Source organism: Pseudophryne corroboree, chromosome 5, assembly GCF_028390025.1.
Source record: "Pseudophryne corroboree isolate aPseCor3 chromosome 5, aPseCor3.hap2, whole genome shotgun sequence".
Classification (NCBI taxonomy): domain Eukaryota; kingdom Metazoa; phylum Chordata; class Amphibia; order Anura; family Myobatrachidae; genus Pseudophryne; species Pseudophryne corroboree.
In genome coordinates this window covers 516,174,776-516,198,445 of record NC_086448.1, presented here as the reverse complement: position 1 = coordinate 516,198,445, position 23,670 = coordinate 516,174,776, and the positions used below count along the sequence as shown (strand labels likewise).

The 23,670-nt window shown below is 45.4% G+C and overlaps 1 protein-coding gene and 1 long non-coding RNA gene across 5 annotated transcripts in view; one reads left to right on the top strand and one right to left on the bottom strand.

Annotated features, from left to right (window-relative positions):
* Nucleotides 1-23,670, bottom strand: part of FARS2 (phenylalanyl-tRNA synthetase 2, mitochondrial) — a 1,040,929-nt gene that overhangs the window by 189,179 nt on the left and 828,080 nt on the right. The gene's annotated exons all lie outside the window — the stretch shown is intronic.
* Nucleotides 11,165-22,316, top strand: LOC134929171 (uncharacterized). The gene is made up of 5 exons (XR_010178344.1): nucleotides 11,165-11,314; nucleotides 17,375-17,525; nucleotides 17,620-17,749; nucleotides 17,832-18,081; nucleotides 21,938-22,316. It is a non-coding gene; the product is annotated as an uncharacterized LOC134929171 (long non-coding RNA).

The window sequence follows — 23,670 nt, the reverse complement described above, 5'->3', positions numbered from 1 at the left end:
GGGAGCACACACTACATACAGCACAGTACAGGGAGGGAGCACATACCACATACAGCACAGTACAGGGAGGGAGCACACACTACATACAGCACAGTACAGGGAGGGACCACACACAAGTAGTGAAACACAGACACAGGGGACCAGCGCAGCAGAATCTGTCCCAGTGGCCAATCTGCCCCTGATTACATACATAGCCACCACGTTATTACATCAATAGCACCACATTACACGAATTGCACCACATTACACGTATAGCACCACATTACATATATGGCACCGCATTATATGACTAGCACCACATTACACGTATAGTACCTCATTACACAAATAGCACCACATTACATACGTAGCCACCACATTACATAAATAGGCCCATCATCATAGACAGACATTGGGCAGATATAGGGCAGAAGTACTTTGCATTAGAGATTGTCCCAGGGCTGGCTGTGAGTGCAGCCTGGTCAGCTGGCATCCTGAGAACAAGGTACATCCTGCTCCTAATTCTTACACCATCATGATAATGCAAATAATGGGGTGGTCTTCAGTATGCCGGCGGTCGGGCTCCCGGCGACCAGCATACCGGCGCCGGGAGCCCGACCGCCGGCATACCGACACTTATTCTCCCTCGTGGGGGTCCACGACCCCCCTGGAGGGAGAATAAAATAGTGTGGCACGCGTAGCGCGCCACCGTGCCCGTAGCGTGGCGAGCGCAGCGAGCCCACAAGGGGCTCATTTGCGCTCGCCACACTGCCGGTATGCTGGTCGCCGGGAGGCCGGCCGCCGGCAGATCGTAGTGAACCCAAATAATGTAAGTAAAAATATCCTCTCTGCCGGGACCCTTTCAGTGCTCAGTTGCAGTTCTGTCCAGTTCAGTGAGAGTGCCGGATCCAGAGAGAGGATACTGCTGGGCTTTCTCCAGGTCCCCCATTGGTAGAACAGCTTCACCACTTTTCATGGCTAGCGGCGCCTGGGAGTGCCCGCTAGCCTAACTTCCGGATTGCATTCCAATGAACCGCAAGTACAGGAAGCAGTGTGAGCCAGTCCAGCCTGAGTGTGAATCGGCTTGACTGAGGGGGATATGTGACCGGCCCATCGGAATCTGTCATGGTGTCCTGGTGGGCCAATCCACCCCTGGATAGGGACTACAAATTGAAAGCTTTATAGGGCAGGGACTGATGTGAATGAAATATTTTCTGTAAAGCACTGTGTAATACAGTGCATCCAGAAAGTATTCCCAGTGCTTTGCTTTTTCCACATTTTGTTACAGCCTTATTCCAAACTGGAATAAATTCATTTTCCCTTCAAAATTCTACACACAATACCCCATCACAACAACGTGAAAAAAGTGTTTTTGAGATTTTTGCAATTTTATTAAATATAAAAAAACTAACAAATCACATGTACATAAGTATTGAAAGCCTTTGTCAATACTTTGTTGATGCACCTTTGGCAGCAATTACAGCCACAAGTCTTTTTGAATATGATGCCACAAGCTTGGCATACCTATCTTTGGGCAGTTTCGCCCATTCCTCTTTGCAGCACCTCTCAAGCTCGATCATGTTGGATGGGAAGCGTAGGTGCACAGCCATTTTCAGATCTCTCCAGAGATGTTCAATTGGATTCAAGTCTGCGCTCTAGCTGGGCCACTCAAGGACATTCACAGAGTTGTCTTAAAGACACTTCTTTGATATCTTGGCTGTGTGTTTAGGGTCGTTGTCCTGCTGAAAGATGAACCGTCGCCCCAGTCTGAGGTCTAGAGCGCTCTGCAGCAGGTTTTCATCCAGGACACCTCTGTACATTGCTGCATTCATCTTTACATCCCCACAGCATGATGCTGCCACCACCATGTTTCACTGTAGGGATGGTAGTGGCCTGGTGATGAGCGGTGCCTGGTTTCCTCCAAACATGACGCCTGGCATTCACGCCAAAGAGTTCAATTTTTGTCTTATCAGACCAGAGAATTTTGTTTCTCGTGGTCTGAGAATCCTTTAGGTGCATTTTGGCAAACTCCAGGCGGCCTGCCATGTGCTTTTTACTAAGGAGTGGCTTCCATCTGGCCACTCTACCATACAGGCCTAATTGGTGGATTGATGCATAGATAGTTGTCCTGGAAAGTTCTCCTCTCTCCACAGAGGAATGCTGTAGCTCTGACAGAGTGACCATTGGGTTCTTGGTCACTTCCCTGACTAGTGCCCTTCTCCCCTGATCACTCAGTTTAGACTGCCGGACAGCTCAAGGAAAAGTCCTGGTGGTTACAAACTTCTTCCATTTTACGGATGATGGAGGCCACTGTTCTCATTGGGACCCTCAAAGCAGCAGATATTTTTCAGTACCCTTCCCCAGATTTGTGCCTCGAGACTATCCTGTCTTGGAGGTCTACAGACAATTCCTTTGACTTCGTGCTTGGTTTGTGCTCAAACATGCACTGTCAAGTGTGGAACCTTATATAGACAGGTGTGTGCCTTTCCAAATCATGTCCAATCAACTGAATTTACCACAGGTGGACTCCAATTAAGCTGTAGGAACATCTCAAGGATGATCAGTGGAAACAAGATGCACCTGAGCTCAATTCTGAGCTTCATGGCAAAGGCTGTGAATACTTCTGTACATGTGATTTCTTAGTTTTTTATTTTTAATAAATTAGCAAAAATATAAAAAAAACATGTTTTTCCCATTGTCATTATGGGGAATTGTCCCTCATTCCGAGTTGATCGCTCGCTAGCTGCTTTTAGCAGCAGTGCACATGCTAAGCCGCCGCCCTCTGGGAGTGTAACTTAGCTTAGCAGAAGTGCGAACGAAAGATTAGCAGAATTGCTCAAAAATCTTTTCCTGCAGTTTCTGAGTAGCTCCAGACCTTTTCCTAGATTGCGATCACTGCAGACTGTTTAGTTCCTGGTTTGACGTCACGAACACGCTCTGCATTCGTCCAGCCACTCCCCCGTTTCTCCAGCCACTTCTGCATTTTAGCCTGACACGCCGTCGTTTTTTAGCACACTCCCGGAAAATAGCAAGTTACCACCCAGAAACACCCACTTCCTATCAATCACTCAACGATCAGCAGAGCGACTGAAAAGCGTCGTTCGCCCCTGCGTAAAATTGCTTAGTTTTGTGTGAAATGACTTGATGCGTGCGCCCTGCAGCCCATATGCATGCGCAGAACATCTAGTTTTTAGCCTGATCGCTATGCTGCGAAAAACGTCAGCGAGCGATCAACTCGGAATGAGGGTCATTGTGTGTAGAATTTGGAGGGAAAAAATTAATTTATTCCAATTTGGAATACGGCTGTAACATAACAAAATGTGGAAAAAGTGAAGCGCTGCGAATACTTTCCGGATGCACTGTATGTGTTATATAAATGATAGAAAGTAATATATGCAGTCTTATAAACTGCACATTCATGTCTAAGGATACAGTAGCCTTCAGACACACTTAGCTTTGTGGCTTATGATGGCCAATGTTATACGGTTTAGCATGGGCAATGCAGAGCTGATTATAACACAATCCATACCTCTCACAAAATGTTCCCTCCTTCAGTGATAAACCCACATACTGTACCTGGCCAGGTGTATTTTTTACTGAATCCAGCAGGTTATAGGTTTCAAAATGTGGACAAGAAAGTGTAGGAATCCTTTTCTCTAGCCAGAACTGCACAGCAGACACACCTCTCATATTAACTTTTGTTTTTCCAAAGCGCCACACATGGAATATACATACAGTAGTAATAGCATAGGCGTGCGCACAGGGGGTGCCTGGTGCGCACAGGCACCCCCTAATGTCCGGCAACCCCGACACTTGACAGGTGGCAGCAGAGAACGTAAGCGGGCAGTCAGAGCCGGCCCTATCTATAGGCAAATGCCTAGGGCATTTGCAGTGGCCAGGGGCATGCCAGAGCTGGCTCAACTAAACTTTGGGCAATGGAAGGACCTGCGAGTTTCCCCCACCGTGGATCAAATGTATTTTTTATTTCAAGTGGGTCCCTGTCCCGGCGATTGAAGCTCCGCCCCCTCGTGGCTATATGCCGCGATTTGTGGGTCGGTGGTGAGGGGCGGAGCCATTATGACATGTTTCTCTTTGAATGGTGTCATATTGGCTCCGCCCCCTCCCCCACCGACCCGCGAATCGCGGCATAAGCCGATAGTGGGCGGAGCTTAATGATGAAAAGTGCCCTGCACGACCCCCAGCACTGCCAGCACTGATCTGCTCCTGGTTCCTGCAGCTACCGCCAGGCTCCATCCTCCAGGTGTCAGTGGGTTTGTGTGTATACTCTAGTCCAGTGTTTTTCAACCGCTGTGCCGCGGCACACTAGTGTGCCGCGAGCGGTTGCCAGGTGTGCCGCCGCCTGCCAGAGATGCCGCTGCCGCCCGCCAGAGAGAGAGACCTGCGCCGCCCGCCAGAGAGAGACCTGCGCCGCCCGCCAGAGAGAGACCTGCGCTGCCCGCCAGAGAGAGACCTGCGCTGCCCACCAGAGATGCCAGCACAGCTGCCACTGCAGTCAGTAGCCGGTTCGGCAGTGCTGTGCACTTCCGCTACCCACCCATGACCTATGGCGAGTCATAGGTCACGCACGGCCCACCCACTGCTGCTCCGTGCTGCTGCTGCTCCGTGCTGGTGCTGTTGCTGCCGCGTCCATCCACTCAATGCTCCTCACTTCTCCCAGATTTATCAGGTATAGGTTATTTATAACATTATATATGTGTGTGAAATTACTATGGGGTGGGGGCAGACATTGCATGGAATTACTATGGGGGGGTGGGGGGTCAGTGTGTGGAATTACTGGGGGGTGCAGTGAGTGGAATTTCTATTGGGGGGGCAGTGTGAAATTACTGTGGGGGACAATGTTTATGCAATATGGAGTTTTGCATATATGAAGTGGCAATTTTGTACTGCTGGTGGGGAATTTTAGACGTGGTCCTGATGACTCCTTCTGCATTATACAGTTGTAAATAAGGAGTAAATAGTGAGGGTGTAGTATGCCGGCGGTCGGGCTCCCGGCGACCAGCATACCAGCGCCGGGAGCCCGACCACCTGCATATCGACAGTGTGGCGAGCGCAAATGAGCCCCTTGCGGGCTCGGTGGCGCGTTATGCGCGCCACGCTATTTTATTCTCCCTCCAGGGGGGTCGTGGACCCCCACGAGGGAGAATAAGTGTCGGTATGCCGGCTGTCAGGATTCCGGCGCCGGTATACTGTGCGCCGGGATCCCGACAGCCGGCATACTGAAGACCACCCAATAGTGACCAGGTTAAGTTGCAGGTGAAATTAGTTGGGGAGGCAGTGTGTGGTTGAATTACTCTGGGGGACAGTGTGTGGCATTATTATAAATTAGTTTTAGTACTGTGGGGGCCAATGTGTTTTTGTTTAATTGCCGTGGGGGCCAATGTGTGTGTATGGGGTTTTTATCCCGTGGGGCACTGATGGTGTGCCTTGGCAATTTTAAAGTCTTGTAGGTGTGCCGCGAGTTGAAAAAGGTTGAAAATCACTGCTCTAGTCTATATATATGCATATGTATGTGTTCTGTGTGTGTGTGTTTATATGTACTGTATGTGTTCTATATATGTGTATATGTATGTTTTGTATTTGTGTGTATATGTACAGTGTGTGTACCATGTCTGTATATGTGTTAGGATCCCGGCCATTGTAAGTATAGCCACAGAACTTTGACTACTGCCGGAGAAGGGAGAGGGGGGGGTGGGGGGTGGATTTAGCCGACACTGGAGGGGATAGGGTTAGGCTACAGGAGGTGGGAGGTTAGGGTTAGGCTGCGGACGGGGGGGGGGGGGGTTGGCGGGGGTTAAGATAAGGCACCACCGGGTGGAGTTTAGGGTTAGGCACTGAGAGGGGAGGTTAGGGTTAGGCTGCGGGAAGGGAGGGTTAGGCTTAGGGGGTAGGGGACAGAGAATAGATTAGTTAAATCACCCGTCAGGATTTCATTCCTCTGGATGCTGGCGTCGGTATTTTGACTGCCGGCATCCCATCCGGCTGTCATGCATACCAAACCCATATGTGTGTTTATATGTATATGTTCTATGTGTATGTATATGTATGCGTTCTATGCATAGGCGTGCGCATGGGGGGTATTGCACAGGCATACCCTAATGTCAGGTACCCCTCCGTGTTAGCCTATTACATATACCAGCTCCACAGTCGCGGTGAAGCGGGTCCACTAAGGATCATGGAGAAGCGGGCAAGTTTCTACTCTGCAGGTGCCGTCTGTACTCCCCCCAGCGGCCCCTGCGTTTGTGTGACGTGACTTGTTTGACAGATTCTGTTTACAGGATGCCATGGCTGCGGGACCCGCAGAGGTGATGGATGGAGCAGAGCGCACACTGAAAGAGCTGCTGAGGGGCCAGGGATTCAGAGCGTCTGCAGGGCAAGGTGTCGGCGGAGCTGAGCCAGCTGGTGGTACTGGAGAGAGTAGCCGCCTGCAGCCAAGGTTTGTCCCACTTACCCAGCTCTCTGCTTCATGCTGGCTCTTCCCCGTGTCTGTCAGGTCTCCACATTAATGGATGTGGTGTGGCCAGGGTACCTGGTCTTCTCTCAGCTTTTTCATTAGGAACGTTCTCAATACAGTCCCACTTGCTGCCCACACATGCCCCACTCTCCCCTCACAGCTCCAAATGCCCATCTGCTGCACGCCCAAACTTCATCCATGTCACCCAGTACGTATCACTAGTGTCTCCCTATGCATGTCACCCATTACTTGTCCATAGTGTGCCCCTCTGTCTATCTCCTATTGCCTCACCCCGGTGTCACCCTCTCTGCCTGTCCCCACTACATGTCCCCAGTCTCACCTTCTGCCTGTCATCTACTAAGTATCCTCAGTGTCACCCTCTGCCTTTCTCCCACTGCCTCACCCCAGTGCTACCCTGATGGCTGTCACTCTCTCTGCCTGTCACCCACTACATGTCCCCAGTGTTACCATTTGCCTGTCACCCACTACATGTCCCCAGTGTTACCATTTGCCTGTCACCCACTGTGTTACCCCAGTATCACCCTCGGTCTCCCACTACATGTCACCCTCTGCTTTTCTCTCGACTGCATCACCCCAGTGTCACCCTCATGGCTGTCACCCTCTGCCTCACCTCAGTGTCATCCTCTGAATATGAAAACCAGAATATGAATTTCTGCTCATGCCTTGTGGCATAATGTGAATTCCGGCTCATGGCTTGTGGCATAATGTGAATTTCGTCTCATGCCTTGTGGCGTAATGTGAATTTCGGCTCATACCGTGTGGCATATTGTGAATTTCGGCTCATGCCTTGTGGCATAATGTAAATTTCGGCTCATGCCTTGTGGCATAATGTGAATTTCGGCTCATGCCTTGTGGCATAATGTGAATTTCGGCTCATGCCTTGTGGCATAATGTGAATTTTGGCTCATGCCGTGTGGCATATTGTAAATTTCGGCTCATACCGTGTGGCATATTGTGAATTTCGGCTCATATGTTGTGGCGTAATGTGAATTTCGTCTCATACCGTGTGGCATATTCTGAATTTCGGCTCATGCCTTTTGGCATAATATGAATTTCAGCTCAAACTGTGTGGCATAATGTCAATTTCGTCTCAGACTGTGTGGCATAATGTGAATTTTGGCTCATACTCTGTGGCATAATGTCAATTTCATCTCATACTGTGCGGCATAATGTGAATTTTGGCTCATACTGTGTGGCGTAATGTGAATTTCGACTCATACTGTGTGATATAATGTGAATAACTCAAATGTTCGCCCCCCTAAATCTTACATACTTTTCAGAGTGTCCCACTCAAAATCAGGGTGTAGGTGCTGGGGTGCAAGAGAATGCATATGCACCTAGGCCCACCACTCTCTAGTTCTGCCACTGGGTCAGGGATAGGTTGGGGAAGTGTAAGCAGAGACAGGGCGCAGTGGCAGCTGGGGCTCAGGGTTATGCCATAGTGGAGTACTGGCCAGTGGTCTCGCCATTATGCTTCATTTTATTAATTTTATTTTTCTGGGGTGTATTATATCTACATGTACTATTGGGAACTAGGGATAAATTAGATTAAGCCATGTGATTTTACTGAGAGAATGTAAAATAGTGCTAGACAAGCCCCTCTGGCGGTGCACACCCTAATAAAATAAGCTGCGCACGCCTATGAGTAATAGTGTAACTTTACATATCATAAGGGCAATACAGTGACATTTACATACAGTATGAAGGTATAACAAACAGCAATACATAGTAGACTAGGTAGGACAGGGACATGGGGCACCTGCTTTGAGAAAGATCTTGCGATATAGGAACAAAACGTGTTGATGTCAAAGACTATTGTTGCTGGCAAGTCTAGGTCAGACAAGGACATGGGACACCTGCATTGAGAAAGTTCTTGTGATATAAGAACGAAACACATTGAGGTAACAGACAATTGTTGCTGGCAAGTCACTTAGACGGAGCACAAATTGCCGCTAACCATATTTCGGCAAAGGGATTTGGATGCAACACTGATTGCCGCTAACCATCGGTCAGCTAGCAACCTGGACGCAGTACCGATTGCCATACTGTATCTTTGGCAAGAATATTAGACCTAGCATATTGTTGCAACACTTCTTTTTACTACACCAGGCACCAGCAACCGATCACAAATATCCTCAATCAGTGTACATAGACACTGCAAATTGAAACAACACGCAGACACTGTCCATGTAGCATTCCCCACATTACACCTGAGATCACTGGCATATACATACACTGCACTATATACTGTATACATTCGGTTTTTCTTCAGAGATTCTAGGTAATACTGTATACTGTACTTCACTTCCTAAGTAAAGGTGATCTTTCCATTTTGAATACTATGAATGTTTATGGCATTGAGAACTTTTACATACAAAAAAGCTAGCTAAAACAAGTTTATTTGTATAATTGTCTCTCCTTAATTGGATTGTGGATCTGATACTTGTATACAGGCTGCATGTCCACCTCAATCATTACTTAATTCACTCACTAACTCTAGAGTATCACACTTCTGCTGTTTGTAATACTAACACTGCAACATCTGTTACAACTATAAAGCATCAATAAGTAAACTTTTGCTGCTGGCAACATTCATTTATACTTTTATTGACTAAGGGGGAACTCAATTACCCTCTATCTGGTTTGTAGTGAAAAAAAAAAATCACTGCAGTTTCCCGTTTTAGCACAATTTTAATTTTGGGGTAAATCAATGACCTCATTTTTTTGTGCACATTACTGCGTGAAAACTAGGGAGGCCAATCCCGGGATCGGGATCGGCGGGATCCCAGGATTTGGGCCTAAAAATGCCGGGATTTGAATCCCGGGATTGGAGCATCCAATCCCGGGATTCACGGGATTACACTGCGCATGCGCGGGAGGGTGGGTGTGTAAGTAATACTACTTACAATTAGGCGGGCGGCAGCCATAGACAAACGCTGAACGCGGCGGCACTTCAAATGTGGCGCCGGCCGCCAGCCATTCAGAGCTGGCGGACCGGCAGCCAATCAGGGAAGCTGCTGCAGCAGCGGCAGCCAATCAAGAGCGACTGCTGCGGCCGCTTTCCTGATTGGCTGCCGGTCCGCCAGCTCTGGTTGGCTGGCAGCCGGCGCTTCATTTGAAATGCCGCCGCGTTCAGTGTGCCCATGGCTGCCGTCCACCTAATAGTAAGTGATATTACTTACACGCAGCCTCCCTCCCGCTCCGCTACCAACCCTTCCTGCTACCTACACCCTCCCGCACCGCTACCTACATCCTCCCGCCAAGCTACCTACACCCTCCCGCACCGCTACCTACATCCTCCCGCCCAGCTACCTACATCCTCCGGCACCACTACCTACACCCTCCCAGCCTTCCGCGCCGCTACCTACACCCTCCCGCACCACCACCTACCCTCCAGTGCTGCTCCCTACACCCTTCTTCACTGATCCCTACTGCAATCCCGGGATTCCGGGAATGAGCGTTTTTCAATCCCGAATCCCGGGATTGAAAAAACGGCCCGGGATTGGCCTCCCTAGTGAAAACACATAGAATCCAGAATAATTTCCCAGATCCAAGTGTTTTCCAATCGCGGCCGTGAAAGCAAAGCACTTATCGGGGATATTGATTCTCTTGCCTCCGAGCAGTTGAAACAAAATACCCGATAGCGCTGGCTTTCGGGATAATTGCAGGGGCAAACGCAGGATTTTCTTGGGGGGGGGGGGGGGGGTCCGTATATATATATATATATATATATATATATTACATATACACAGCACGCATATGTACATACACGCATAGCATACTTACAGAGACATACACAGATCAAACATACATACTGCAGACACATACCCAGAGCATGCATACATATACACATGTACACACACACACACACACACACACACACACACACACACACACACACACATGCATACACCAAGAGAGCATAAATACACACAGCATGCACACATACAGCATATACACACATAGCATTTACACACACATAGGATACATACACACAGTATATATACACACACATAGGATACATACATACAGCATATACAGACACATACACACAGCATATACACACACATAGGATATATACATACAGCATATACACACACATAGGATACATACATATAGGATACATACACACAGCATATACACACATTACACATAGGATACATACATACATCATATACAGACACATGGGATACATACACATAGGATATATACACACAGCCGATACATACACATAGGACACATACACATAGGATACATACACACACATAGGATACATACATACAGCATATACAGACATATAGGATACATACACATAGGATATATACACACACATAGGATACATACACACACATAAGATACATACAGACAGCATATCCACACATATATGATACATACATACAGCATATACACACACATAGCATACAGCATATAAACACATAGCATACTCCTCTCCCTCCCCCTCAAACACCAGGACAGTGGGTGCCTCACCTGTCCAGCATAACTAATCCCACTCTGCACATGAAATACACAGCTGCTGTGCACTGCACAGATTTACTGCCTCACCCGGCCAGCAAGACTGGTCACATGGGAGAACTGCCTGGGAGGAGCTGCTGCTTCCTCTGCAGCTAGCTCCCCCTACAGTCAGCCAGCCTGCCTTCGAGTCCGTCCCCACTCAGTCAGTGAAGGCAGCTCAGCTGCCGGCAGCCGCACAGTCTTTCTGCGGCTCTGAAATAAGAAAAAAAATCGTCAGCTGCTACGATGGAGCGGCGTGCAGGGGGGTTTCTAGGTACTCGGACCCCCCCCCCCCCCCTGCATGTGCGTATGAACTCAATTACCCCCTATGTAAGTATGTTTTTTATTGTTATAATAACATTAGAGCTATTACATGTTTGCTATATATAATTTAAACCTCTATTTTTAAATCGTAATAAGCAAATATTATATATTGTATTTATACACATTAATATATAATCTTCATACACTAGAGCAGGGATTACAATCTTGCACTAGGGCAAGGTTAGGGCAATTTACTGTACTTGTAGGGAGTGGGGGCAGTTCGGCACTCAATGAGTCTGTACTCAAAGTAAATGCAAAGCATACAGTATCAGAGACTCTGAATGAATTTGGATTCACAAGACTAGGAGCACAGGTGGCATGGAAAGTGGTAAGGAAAGAAGAAGAAGGGTCTCTACTCCTTTACTAAGACATACCTCTTTTAAATGTAAGTAACAAATCACCAGAAAACATAGATTCTTATCCTGTGTACTGCTCTAGAACAGCAGTAGCTGTGTATACTGTAGCTATGCATTTACTAATTGTAAAGGTCGTTTATCCATGGACTTCTGTATCTAAGACACTTGGCACTCATTAGATGATGCCCCAGTGATTATGTATCATTACAAAATATAAATGGAAGGTAACAGTGTAATATTAAATGAATTTATTTTTTCAACCTTCAACAAATTTGAGAAAATCCATTTTTTGGGGAACAGTTATCATTAGCAATTTTTGGCTGACTTCTCCATTAAGAGCCACTTTGTCCATTTTAAAACTATCGGTCAAAGCTGCCTATGAGCAATGGTTTGAAATACAATGTCTTGGTAACTCAACCTTAGAAGTGTTCTATTTGACTGAGGTTCAGCTGTCCAGGGACAGAACTATGGGTTTTCTAGATAAGCCTATTTATATAATTGGTTATAACTTATAACAAAGGTTGTGCTACTGACATTGACTTGTTCTTAAAGTATTCAATTGACGGTAAACATAAAAGATTGTTTTAGCTGTTTGTTTGCTCATGTACAACATATGTATATTCAACATAAAAAGCTATGCAGGTGAATGATCAACCCCCTTGTACGGTACACAGCGGTCTCTAGCGCTCAGTGCGCTAGCAGCGGCGGTGACGGCTACGGTAGAGGAGGGGGCTCACACACAGTCGCCGATGGACACCGGAAAGGTGAGTATAGAAGAAATAGGTGCAGTGTGTGCGGTGTGGGCCCCCTCTGGACCCAGGGGCCCGTGTGCACCGCACACACTGCACCCATTATAGATACGCCAGTGACGGTACAGTAGTTCTCCAAAAACACTTGAGGATACAGAAATCCCCTAGGACCTTGCCCTAGTGTTAGAGCATAGTTTCTAAACTACCTTTTTTTTTTTATGTAACCATGTATGACACCCCATGAAGTATACCAAGAGCTGCCTAAGGTGTATTCATATAAAGTAACTTCTACAGTAATCTGAATACGTTTATACCAAGCCACTCCTTATGCATTAAAATGCTTTTTTTTTTAACTCCTGATTAATTTAACAAACGTTTTATTCTTAGTAAGACATGGAATGTTATTTTTAGTTACAGGTAACAGATTGAAGCTGCGAGGCTAGGTGTTAGAGTATGTGTTAATATGCTCCGACATTAGCTGAGATTTTACTCACATGTTTTAAAAAAAAAAAAAAAATAATGAAGGGCATTAACGTTTAACTATAGTGGCACTACATGTTCCAGCAAACTTTGATGTGAAAGGCTTCAAAGATAATATAGAAAATAATTATAGTGCGCAAATGCAACTGATAATATTAAACACTCCCAAGAGGTTTTTCTCCAGCCCTCACCAAAACGTGCAAAACAAATAGAAACGGGTGGAAAACTTAACCAGCGCTTCAAAATGTTCCCCAGGATCTTATTAATCGTCACAGGTTTTCACCATGCGGGTAGTACCATGGAAAATAAAGTAGATAAATATAGTGTAATACAGTTTTAATGACATACATAAAACAAATCCAGCAGCCACATCAGCAGATGTGCACAGTAATCTTGATAGACATTCTTGACATAATATAAATATGAGGACTCCCAACAGCATCTAATAGCATATAATTACCGTATTTTAAGTACTGTGGCTAAACATTTCTAAAACAGCATTGGTTTTTACAAGTGGGACACGTTCCGGAAGTCCCACTTGTAAAAACAAATGCTGTTTTAGAACTATTTGACCACAGTTCTTAAAATCCGGTAATTATATGCTATTAGATGTGGTTGGGAGTCCTAGGGGTATATTCAATTGCGGACGAATTCTGGCTGTAATTCGACCGTTTTTGGATTCAACACAATTCGACAGGCGAAACCCTCCTGCCGGGACCCGAATTCGACATATATAATAATGGATTCAACAGTCCCGCTGTCGAAAAACGGACCAATTGGTGAATAGTGGGCGGCCTGGATTCGACTTCATGTACGGCACAAAAGTGTTCAATAAATCCTGAAAAAAATTGCGTGGGGTCCCCCCTCTTAAGCATAACCAGCCTCGGGCTCTTTGAGCCGGTCCTGGTTGTAAAAATACGGGGGGAAATATGACAGGGGTTCCCCCGTATTTTAACAACCAGCACCGGGCTCTGCGCCTGGCCCTGGTGCAAAAAATACGGGGGACAAAAGACGTAGGGGTCCCCCGTATTTTTAACACCAGCACCAGGCTCCACTAGCCAGAGAGATAATGCCACAGCCGGGGGACACTTTTATATTGGTTCCTGCGGCCGTGGCATTAAATCCCCAACTAGTCACCCCTGGCCGGGGTACCCTGGAGGAGTGGGGACCCATTAAATCAAGGGGTCCCCCCCTCCAGCCACCCAAGGGCCAGGGGTGAAGCCCGAGGCTGTCCCCCCCATCCAAGGGCGGTCAGCCGTAGACCACAAGAGTGACCCCACATAACCTTGCGGTCTACCGCTGACCGCAAAGTTCTCACCATTGGATATAATGGAGCGCCTATGCGCTACATTGTATCTCGAGTGCGCCGCCTGACTGACAGCTCAGACGTGCACAGCCAATCAGGAGAGTGCCATGACGTGGCACTCCCTGATTGGCTGAAGGGACCCTCTCTGACAGCAGTCACGGGGGGTCCCGCCAGTCGGGGAAAGGGGTCCCATGTGTAAACATGGGACCCCTTTCAGTGCGTGGATCGTGTTTTTCATTTTTTTATTTTGTCAAGTACGTGGATTACAAACAAAGAAGAGGACCGATCTACACTGGATTGCTGTGAGTATAATTTTATTTACAGGTACCCCGTGGATTCTACGTGGAGAAGAGGACCGACTCTTTGTGTCAACATAGGTAAGTATGTATGTATGTTGGTGTGCACGTATGTAATAAAGTTATACTGTCACGGTGTGTGTGTATTGTTTTTATTTGGGTAATTTTTTTGTAGTAGAACTACAGGTACCAGCTGGCCTGTTTCCCCCCGCATGCTGGTACTTGTGGTTCTCCAAGTACCAGCTTGTGGGGGAGGCTTGCTGGGACTTGTGGTTCTGCTGCAAAAAACAATATTCTTTTTTTTGTCACAAAAGGCTATCAGCCCCCCATCCGCCGCCCTTGGATGGGGGGGACAGCTTCGGGCTTCACCCATGGCCCTTGGGTGGCTGGAGGGGGGGACCCCTTGATTTAAGGGGTCCCCACTCCTCCAGGGTACCCCGGCCAGTGGTGACTAGTTGGGGATTTAATGCAACGGCCGCAGGGGCAAATATAAAAGTGTCCCCAGGCTGTGGCATTATCTCTCTGTCTAGTGGAGCCCGGTGCTGGTATTAAAAATATGGGGGCCCCCTACGTCTTTTGTCCCCCATATTTTTTGCACCAGGACCAGAGCCCGGTGCTGGTTGTTAAAATACGGGGGAACCCGTCATTCACCCCCCCCCCCCCCTGTATTTTTACAACCAGGACCGGCTCAAAGAGCCCGAGGCTGGTTATGCTTAGGAGGGGGGAACCCACGCATTTTTTTTCAGGATTTTTAACCATTTCACACCCCTTCCATCTGAAAAACATGCACTGATCTCTCCATATTATTGTAGTTAGTGAAAAAAAATATTTTCTTTTAAAAAATTTATTAAATAATACTTGTGGCTCCTAAATAGACAAACCAAGTAGATAATCCCTTCAATTATAAATAGATATGCTATTAGCAACTAAAAAAAGCACCAAAAAATACATGTTTTTAAAAAAAATTATTAGATCACGACAGAAAAATGAGGCAGAATGAAATTGACGAAATGACTGTCGAAAAGCACTGTTGTCGAATCGACATTCTTCAATTGAATATACTTTTGTCGAAAAGCCGCATTTTTAACATTGCAGACATGTCGAATTGAAAAAATGTCGAATTGCAAAAAGTCGAAAATGAAACGGCAGGTTTTTTGTCGAAAAAGTACTGTATTGAAATGTCGAATCAAATTCGACAGCTTTTTTGTGTCAAAAATTACCCGTTTTTCGACATTTTCAGCAATTCAACCCCAATTGAATATACCCCCTTATATTTATATGATGTCAAGAATGTCTATCAAGATTACTGTGCACATCTGCTGATGTGGCTGCTGGATTTGTTTTATGTATGTCATTAAAACTGTATTACACTATATTTATCTACTTTATTTTTCATGGTACTAACCTCATGGTGAAAACCTGTGACGATTAATAAGATCCTGGGGAACATTTTGAAGCGCTGGTTAAGTTTTCCTCCCGTTTCTATTTGTCTTGATGTGAAAGGGAATACTGGTACTTGTAGAGCAACTATCGCAGACACTACAAATGTTAGCCCCATGTGTTAATATAATAAGGATTTGTGCCTCCTTTGTTGAGTAATTTATGTTTGTTTAAAAATGTTATATAAGCAAAGTGGGCAAGAATCATTATTACATTTACAAAGGGACAAAACTCTTTATTATAATAACAAAGGGAGTAAATACTTGTAGTATGCATTATTGTTTCACTACAAGTGTCACTGTGCACTTGTACACCAGTACATGCTGGCACTTGTAGTGCAACCACAGTGGACAATATATTTTAATATTAATAACCTGACACCTAACAGTAGGGCATACCAGGAAGGGCCCAATGCTATTTAGTATTTGAACGGTTACCTAAAGAAGACCAGTCTGATGTCAAATGAAAGAGATAAAACCATTAAGTCCGGGGTTACCATGCGGTTTTGCCTATACCACACGGAATAAAAAGGTTTTAAAAAACAGATTGTGGTTTAAAATTTCAACTTGCGCTGTTGGGCTGAAATGTGTGTGTGTCGCAGTGCGCGATGTGTGGCAGTTTTAAGACAAAACCGCATACTACTACATTTCTCTCTATAATGTGTAAACAAAAATGTGTAAAAAAACAAAACAAACTAACGCACACAAATTATTTCTGATTTATATATATTTAATATACACTTACTTGTGAGCATAGCAATTATGTCAGAGAAGGAGGTAAATGTGGGAGTGGCTGCAGCATGGCACTATTAATTGTGTCAATACATTTCCAGATTTTTGTTCCAACCAGAAAGATTGGACAGATAATCTTGTAGCGTGTATCCAGCTTTACAGTTATTTTCTGAAGATATTTTCAGAAAATATCCTGGACCCATCATGAGGAGATGGCTACAGTTCAGGTCCCACACCCCACCCAAACCAACTCAACCTAACCCAACAGCCAGCCATGGAGCAAGAGATTATGCTATAGTACATGTACATGTGTTGTGTTATCTATACATGAAGAAAGAGGTGGTAAGTTATTTTGTAGCATCTTTGTAATAAGATTTTTTAGCAAATTTTGGCAATTCCTCCCTTGATTTTAGAGTATTTGCGATCATGCTGTCTCTTGCTCTAAATCCACATACAGACACTGCGGCCGTGGTAACCAGCTTCACAGTCCACACAACCGCCTGTGTGTGGTACAGAAACTGCCATATATCCCATGATGCAAATGCAACTGGGTCCGTGACTGACATCAGTTAGACTTCAGACATGTCTCTGAGGAGCAGAGATGGAGTCACTGTAGTTGTTTCCCAGTCAATTACCTCAGTATAGTCTTTAGCTCTGAAATTTAGTGCAACAATTTGGAACTGTCTCACACTTTGTGCATCTTTTCAGAGCCAAACGTTTGATATCTAACCGTTCATCAAACAGCATACTGATCAGTAAATTTTTTGGATGCAAAAAGTAAGCATTAGTTTGGATGACTTTATTGACTTTTCATCGTACAGGATCAGGCAAGTATCGTGAGTATTGTATAGCGTTCCAGGTATGTATGCTTGTGTGTCTTATTTTGCCAGTCTATTTAATAGAGTACCAAAGCCTGGCATATACCTTCATAATGTAATTTGTAATTATACAAGGTTTCGTGAAGGACGTGACATGGCAATGTACAAGCGAAGAGTGCGATTCCCAGCTGTAAGCCATCTAGATTGGTGTAACGGCCCCGGGTCTCTATTAGCAAGATCTGCGGATACAGAGCCAGCAGAAATGGTCAGTACTTAGGTCACTTGTGTCAATATCTGGAAGTTCAGTATCTGTTTTGTAAAATCTAACAACTGCCTTTTTTTCACAGTCAGTAAGGTTTTGTATTAAAGGACCTGAAAAACTTTCAGGACCAGTTTTCACCCATCAAGTACCGTGAAGAGGTGACGAAGTGGCAATTCATTGAAATGAAGAAGGTATATTGCCCATTGAAGATTTCTCTGCAAGCGATTTTCTAACAGTATGATGACACCTCACAGATGGCCAGTATTTGAATTTGTACCATCGCTCCCGATGACACGCACATTGTCAAGAATTCTTCCTTAACCCTCATGTTTAAGGTGAGTGAGGATTCCTGTGGCTATACTGTTTTCTTTGCCTGACTCAAGAGTAATGCGCCCAATGTATTTTTCTCCAGGTTCCTGAACCAGTGAAATATGCTTCTCTATGATTAGAAGCCTGTGATACTTTCAGCCAATCTTTTCATGCAGGCCAATATATGGGCCTAATTCAGGTTGGATCACAAAACATGATCCAACAGCAAAAATTGCTAAAAAGATGCGAGCGGGGGGCCCGCAGAAAATGCGATTGCCTCTGCCTGGAGGAGGCGGAGATGCTCCATTTTCCTAGGTGGAGACTGAGAGTTGCGGGGGTGGAGGCAGCCAAACGGAGGCGGCGGTTAAACAGGGGAAGTGGCGTGGACTTGATCATGACGGCTGTGTGACGTCACGAATAGAAACAAGGCGGCAGGCCTCCTCCGGGAGCAGCTAAGCTGTGCCGGCAGGAGGCAACCTTAATTTCTGCTATGAAGCAGAATTACAATGCGATCGCAATTTCTGCTTGATGAAGGGGGGAGGCGGTGGTCAGCATGCTGGGCAGCCTTGCCCTGCAATGGGCAGCCCCCAGCATGCGAACAAAAGGATTGAAAATTCTGCTTATTAGCAGAATTTGCAAACCTTACTGAATTTGGCCCTGTGTGAGACAAGATGTGCGGTGCAGCGGGACCCGTATATTGCGGGATTGCCTGACCGGGCCAAATTTCAATACTTTGCGGCAATTATGGGAGCAGAAGATATTGATCTAGGACGACAAATCTTCGGCAATGAATTACTACCATGGAGTAGAACATTTTTCATACCCAAGCATTTTCGATTTCTAAAATCACCCATTTTCACTACACCCTAATAATTAGTCATACCAAAGCATTGCTGATTAAACAAACAAAAAGAAACAAAAAACACAAAAAGATAAAAAAGACAGAAATACCCACACAACTTACACTGTACCTCTCACACACTCAACCTACACTGCATATCCGTCCAACTACAGACATCTACTGACCAAAACTGTTAACAATAGTGGTACCTACATATAGTGATGACTTTGTTATTAACAGTTACTTAACTAAGTATCACTAACGTAATTAACTTTATACAACTGGCAAATCTTACAAATGCAGAGCACGTATAGTATGTGCGTCAGTAAAACTATTTAAAAAATGAAAGAATTAAAAATGGTATGGGTCATCTATCATCCCCCACCATACAACGTACAAAGATGGGGGTGCCCTTGCTTGATAGAAGGAGGTCCCCTCTTTGGAACAGTGTGGTCACATAATGACTAACATCTGGTGATCCCACTGATTATCACAGGGAGTTCCCACTTTTAAATTATGTGGCCTATATGGGGTTGACTTAATGACTGTCAAACTAGACTTTGTCTATCCATACATTGGAACCCGTAAAAAAAGATGGTGATCTGTCCTGTGCATCAAACCACCTCACAAACTTATCTAGCTGACTGCTCAGCTCTGCAGACCATTTTGTCACCGTGCCTGACACTACTGCAATAACCTGATTCCCAGACTGAAGATTCTGTCATCTGCCAGATTATTTGTTTAAGCACTATTAATGTTAAAAAGAATATTTCAGATTAGAGCTTTCCACTTTCATGGCTACTCACATTGGGCCTTATTCAGGTCCCAACAGGGAAGTGGAGCATGCCACAAAGAACTGTAATGTAATGATCGGTACTTTGCACATATGCAGAACCCATAATGCAAATGTGCAGCACAGGACTGCATACAGATCGGCAACAGACTACCAGTGATTGACAGTCTGCTGATGTTTGGGGGTGGGAAAGAGGAGACAACAGTCTCCACTTCCCAAAAAGGAGAAGTGTTGCCGCTGTTGTGGGGGAGGGACGTGGTCAGGATCTAAGTTGGAGGACTGAGAATGAAGAATTCCTAGCCTATTTGTTGGATCTCCGGCAGCCATCTTACGCAAACCCATGGGTACCGCAGCTGGCCATTGGTGTTGCAGATGATCCTATGCTACGTCCTAGAATGCAGCTTGAATCACTAATGTATGCAGGAGGCGTGACGCCTCTTGCTGCATTACCATATTAGTGCTGTCGCTGCGGCTTCCATGTAAGCAGCAGCTATAGAAATCAGTAAAGATCATCAAATTCGCCAATGACACCACCATCATCAGCCTCATCAAGGACGGGGATGAATCGGCCTATAGACGGAAAGTAGACTGGTTGGCCCAGTCATGCAGCCACAACAACCTTGAGCTCAACCCCCTCAAATCTGTCGAGATGATAGTGGACTTCAGGAAGATGTCAGCTAGTGCACCTCCGCTAACTATTGCTGACAGTGTGGTATCACTAGTGGACACCTTCAAGTTCCTAGGGACCACAATCTCCTGGGAACTTAAATGGGGGTCCAACGCTGACGCCACTGTCAGGAAAGCGCAGCAGAGGTTGTTCTTCCTCAGGCAACTAAGGAAGTTCAACATCCCACAGAAGCTCCTGCTCCTTTTCTACTCTGCGATTGTGGAGTCGGTACTGTGCGCCTCGATACTGGTATGGTACGGCTCTGCCAGCGTGAGGGACAGATGCAGGCTCCAAAAAGTGGTCAGAACCACAGAGAAGATCATCGGTTCCAACCTTCTCTCAGTCCAGGACCCGTATCGGTCCAGAGCTAAAAAGCGGGCAATGCAGATACTGAAGGACCAACTACACCCTGGCTACAGCATGTTTAACTTGCTTCCTTCAGGCAGGCGTTACAGGGCCGTCCCTGCCGGGTCCAACAGAAGCCTCAAAAGTTCCTTTCCCCAAGCGGTCCGCCTGCTGAACTCCTGAACATTGACTGATTAGACGTACATGTAACTCACTTATACCTATATGTATGACTATACTTGCCCCCCCACACCTGCTTATCTGTTACCTACTTGGCTGTTGTATAGCAACCGAAGATAAGTTCCTAATATACACATGTACACCTGGCCATTAAAGCTGATTCTGAGCTACTCTGTCCACTTCAGAATCAGGCCAATCTTACTGTTGGTCACGTCCCGTCTTCTTTAGTTGTTTAAAATTTTAGCAAAATACTTCTGTCATCTCCAAAACTGAATAAGATATTATATGAGGACTTACAAAAAGCTCTCTATTGTGGAAACCAGGTTTCATTCCTACTGGTGATTCCTCCTCCTATGGAGAAAATAGTTCCAATTTATTTACTATTTGGCTAAGCTTTTACCTTTTTTTTATTTACTTGTACAATTATCTTGAAAAAAATGCTCTCAAGTCTTTCTTGTTTGTAATTTTACCCATCATTTGTTCTCCCTAATGCAACACGCTGACAGAGAATTCTTCCTAGCAATGTGCATTATTTACAATTAGCAGTATTCATTTGCTATCTCAGATTTCTGCATTCCTCGAGCAAAGCTAAATAATTTCTAATGTTATATGCAATGGAAACAGATGAGGGGATTGAGGACCGTAAGCAGGCAGTCAGGCACCATGTACTTAGGCTATAGATACAGTAGTTCTCAAAGCAAGAATGAACTGTACTTTATTGTGCCATGCCACAATGCATTATGGATGTTATATTGTTGAAAAACATTTTTTTAAATCGATTGATAAAATAAGAGTCTTGCCAAGGCATACATACATCCGTTCACATTATGGTTTCCGGGAGTTTTTAAAGGGTAGGGACTGGTGACAGATGCATCATCATAACCTTGCCCTCTCTGTGGAATGCCACGAACTGATCATCATACCCCTGGACCACCTACTACCCTGGAGGGTTAGAAAAAACTACTGTACGTGTCCATTGTAAATTAATTGTTGAACAACTATAAGAATATGGGTTGAACAATGTCACTTAAAATTCACTTTTACATTCCCATCTAGACTTTCTGGGTAGTGCATGCGATGAACAGGAGGAACGTTTTCACCAAGACATTCTGAAAATTGAGCATTGCTACCAAGGGCACTGGAATGCTGCAATGATGGGTGACTACTGCTGGTTCATTTTTAGAGAGACATACCCCTTTCACACCGCACAAATAACCCGGTATCGACCCGGCATATTGCCGGGTCGACACGGGTCAGCGTGCGGTGTGAAAGGGGCATAGCCGAAATCCCGGGTCGCCTGGCCCGGCAATTCAACCCGGCAATAAAGCAGTGTTATACCCGGGTTGAATACCGAGTCAGTGGCTGCGCAAACGGGCTCCTGGGTCGATGCGACCCGGGACCCGTTCACTACAACAGGGAGAGGCGGCGCAGAGATGATCTCATCTCCCAGCGCCGCCTCCACCCTCGCTGCCGGCTCCCCCTCCCCCGCCGCTATGGCAACCCGCCCGGTATATTGCCGGTTCAGGAAAGCCAGCGGCAGAGTCCAATGCCGGATCCCACCCGGGAAAGACCCGTTTCCAATTCCCGGGTGGGATCCGGCATTGGCAGTGTGAAAGGGGTATAAGACACTGCAGAAACGGAAAGCGTCAACATCATATTTCTCTAAAGCAAAGTGACTTTACATATATCTTTTTTTTGGTATACGTTTAATTTGCCGCTGTTGGAATTCCGCCATCGGGATTCAGAATCCCGATGGCGGAATTCCAACAGCTGGCAATGCCAGCAGCCGGAATACTGGCGCAACAGGACAATTCCCACTCGTGGGTGTCCACAACACCCATAGAGTGGGACTAGAACCTGTGGCTAATGCAGCGAGCCCACAAGAGGAGTCTTTGTGCTTGCCCCGCTGCTGGCATACTGGCAGCCGGGATGCCGCTATTGGTATATTGACGGCCGGCATCCCAGTCGCCGGTAAATCATACTGAACTTTTTTTTTTTTTTACAATTACAGTACATTATGGCTAATTTGGAATGTTAAAAGTTGGAATATTAAGCGTTTCTGAAGTTTAGTTTTCGCGGTTATTAAACATTTCTGTAGATTTCTTAGTAATTTATAAATAAATACGATGAGAATATTTCAATTCTATAGAGATTAATTAAAATTTTCAGTTATCTCCCTTTTCTTCAGCTATAGCTATTACCACTTTTGTCATTTGTGTGTATCTAATACATGTGACGTGATATAGAAAATCTGATTTTTACACTGAATTCGGCATTCCTAAATTAGGTGAAAACACATATTCACATGCCAAATGCAGAATTGTTTTTACTATTTGTTGAGTAGTGTTTTTTTGCAAACTGCCTATGAGTAGATTATTTTACTTGCTGAACTGTACTGTATTATATATCTACAATATGTAAGGACTTATATGTTCTACTCATATGATCTCAATGTTTTTTGAGAAATTTGTTAATTTGTGCAGGATTGAAAAAAATGTGTAACAAAATAGCATACTTGCCTACTTTTGAAAAGTAGTTTCAGGGAGATTGAAGGAGCGCCGTTGAAAGGGCGTGTCATGTTCCAGCCAAAGGGGCGTGTCTAGCTCCACCCATGGGCGTGTCTGTTTCCACTAAGGAGTGTGTCCTGCAGTGGCAGGTGAAAACTACAGTACGAAGAGCAGCATACCACAAAGTTATATAATATGTATATAGTGAGTAGGGTACAGAGGGTGATATAATATCTATATATTGTATATACTCTCAGTACCCAACTCACCATATACCTATTA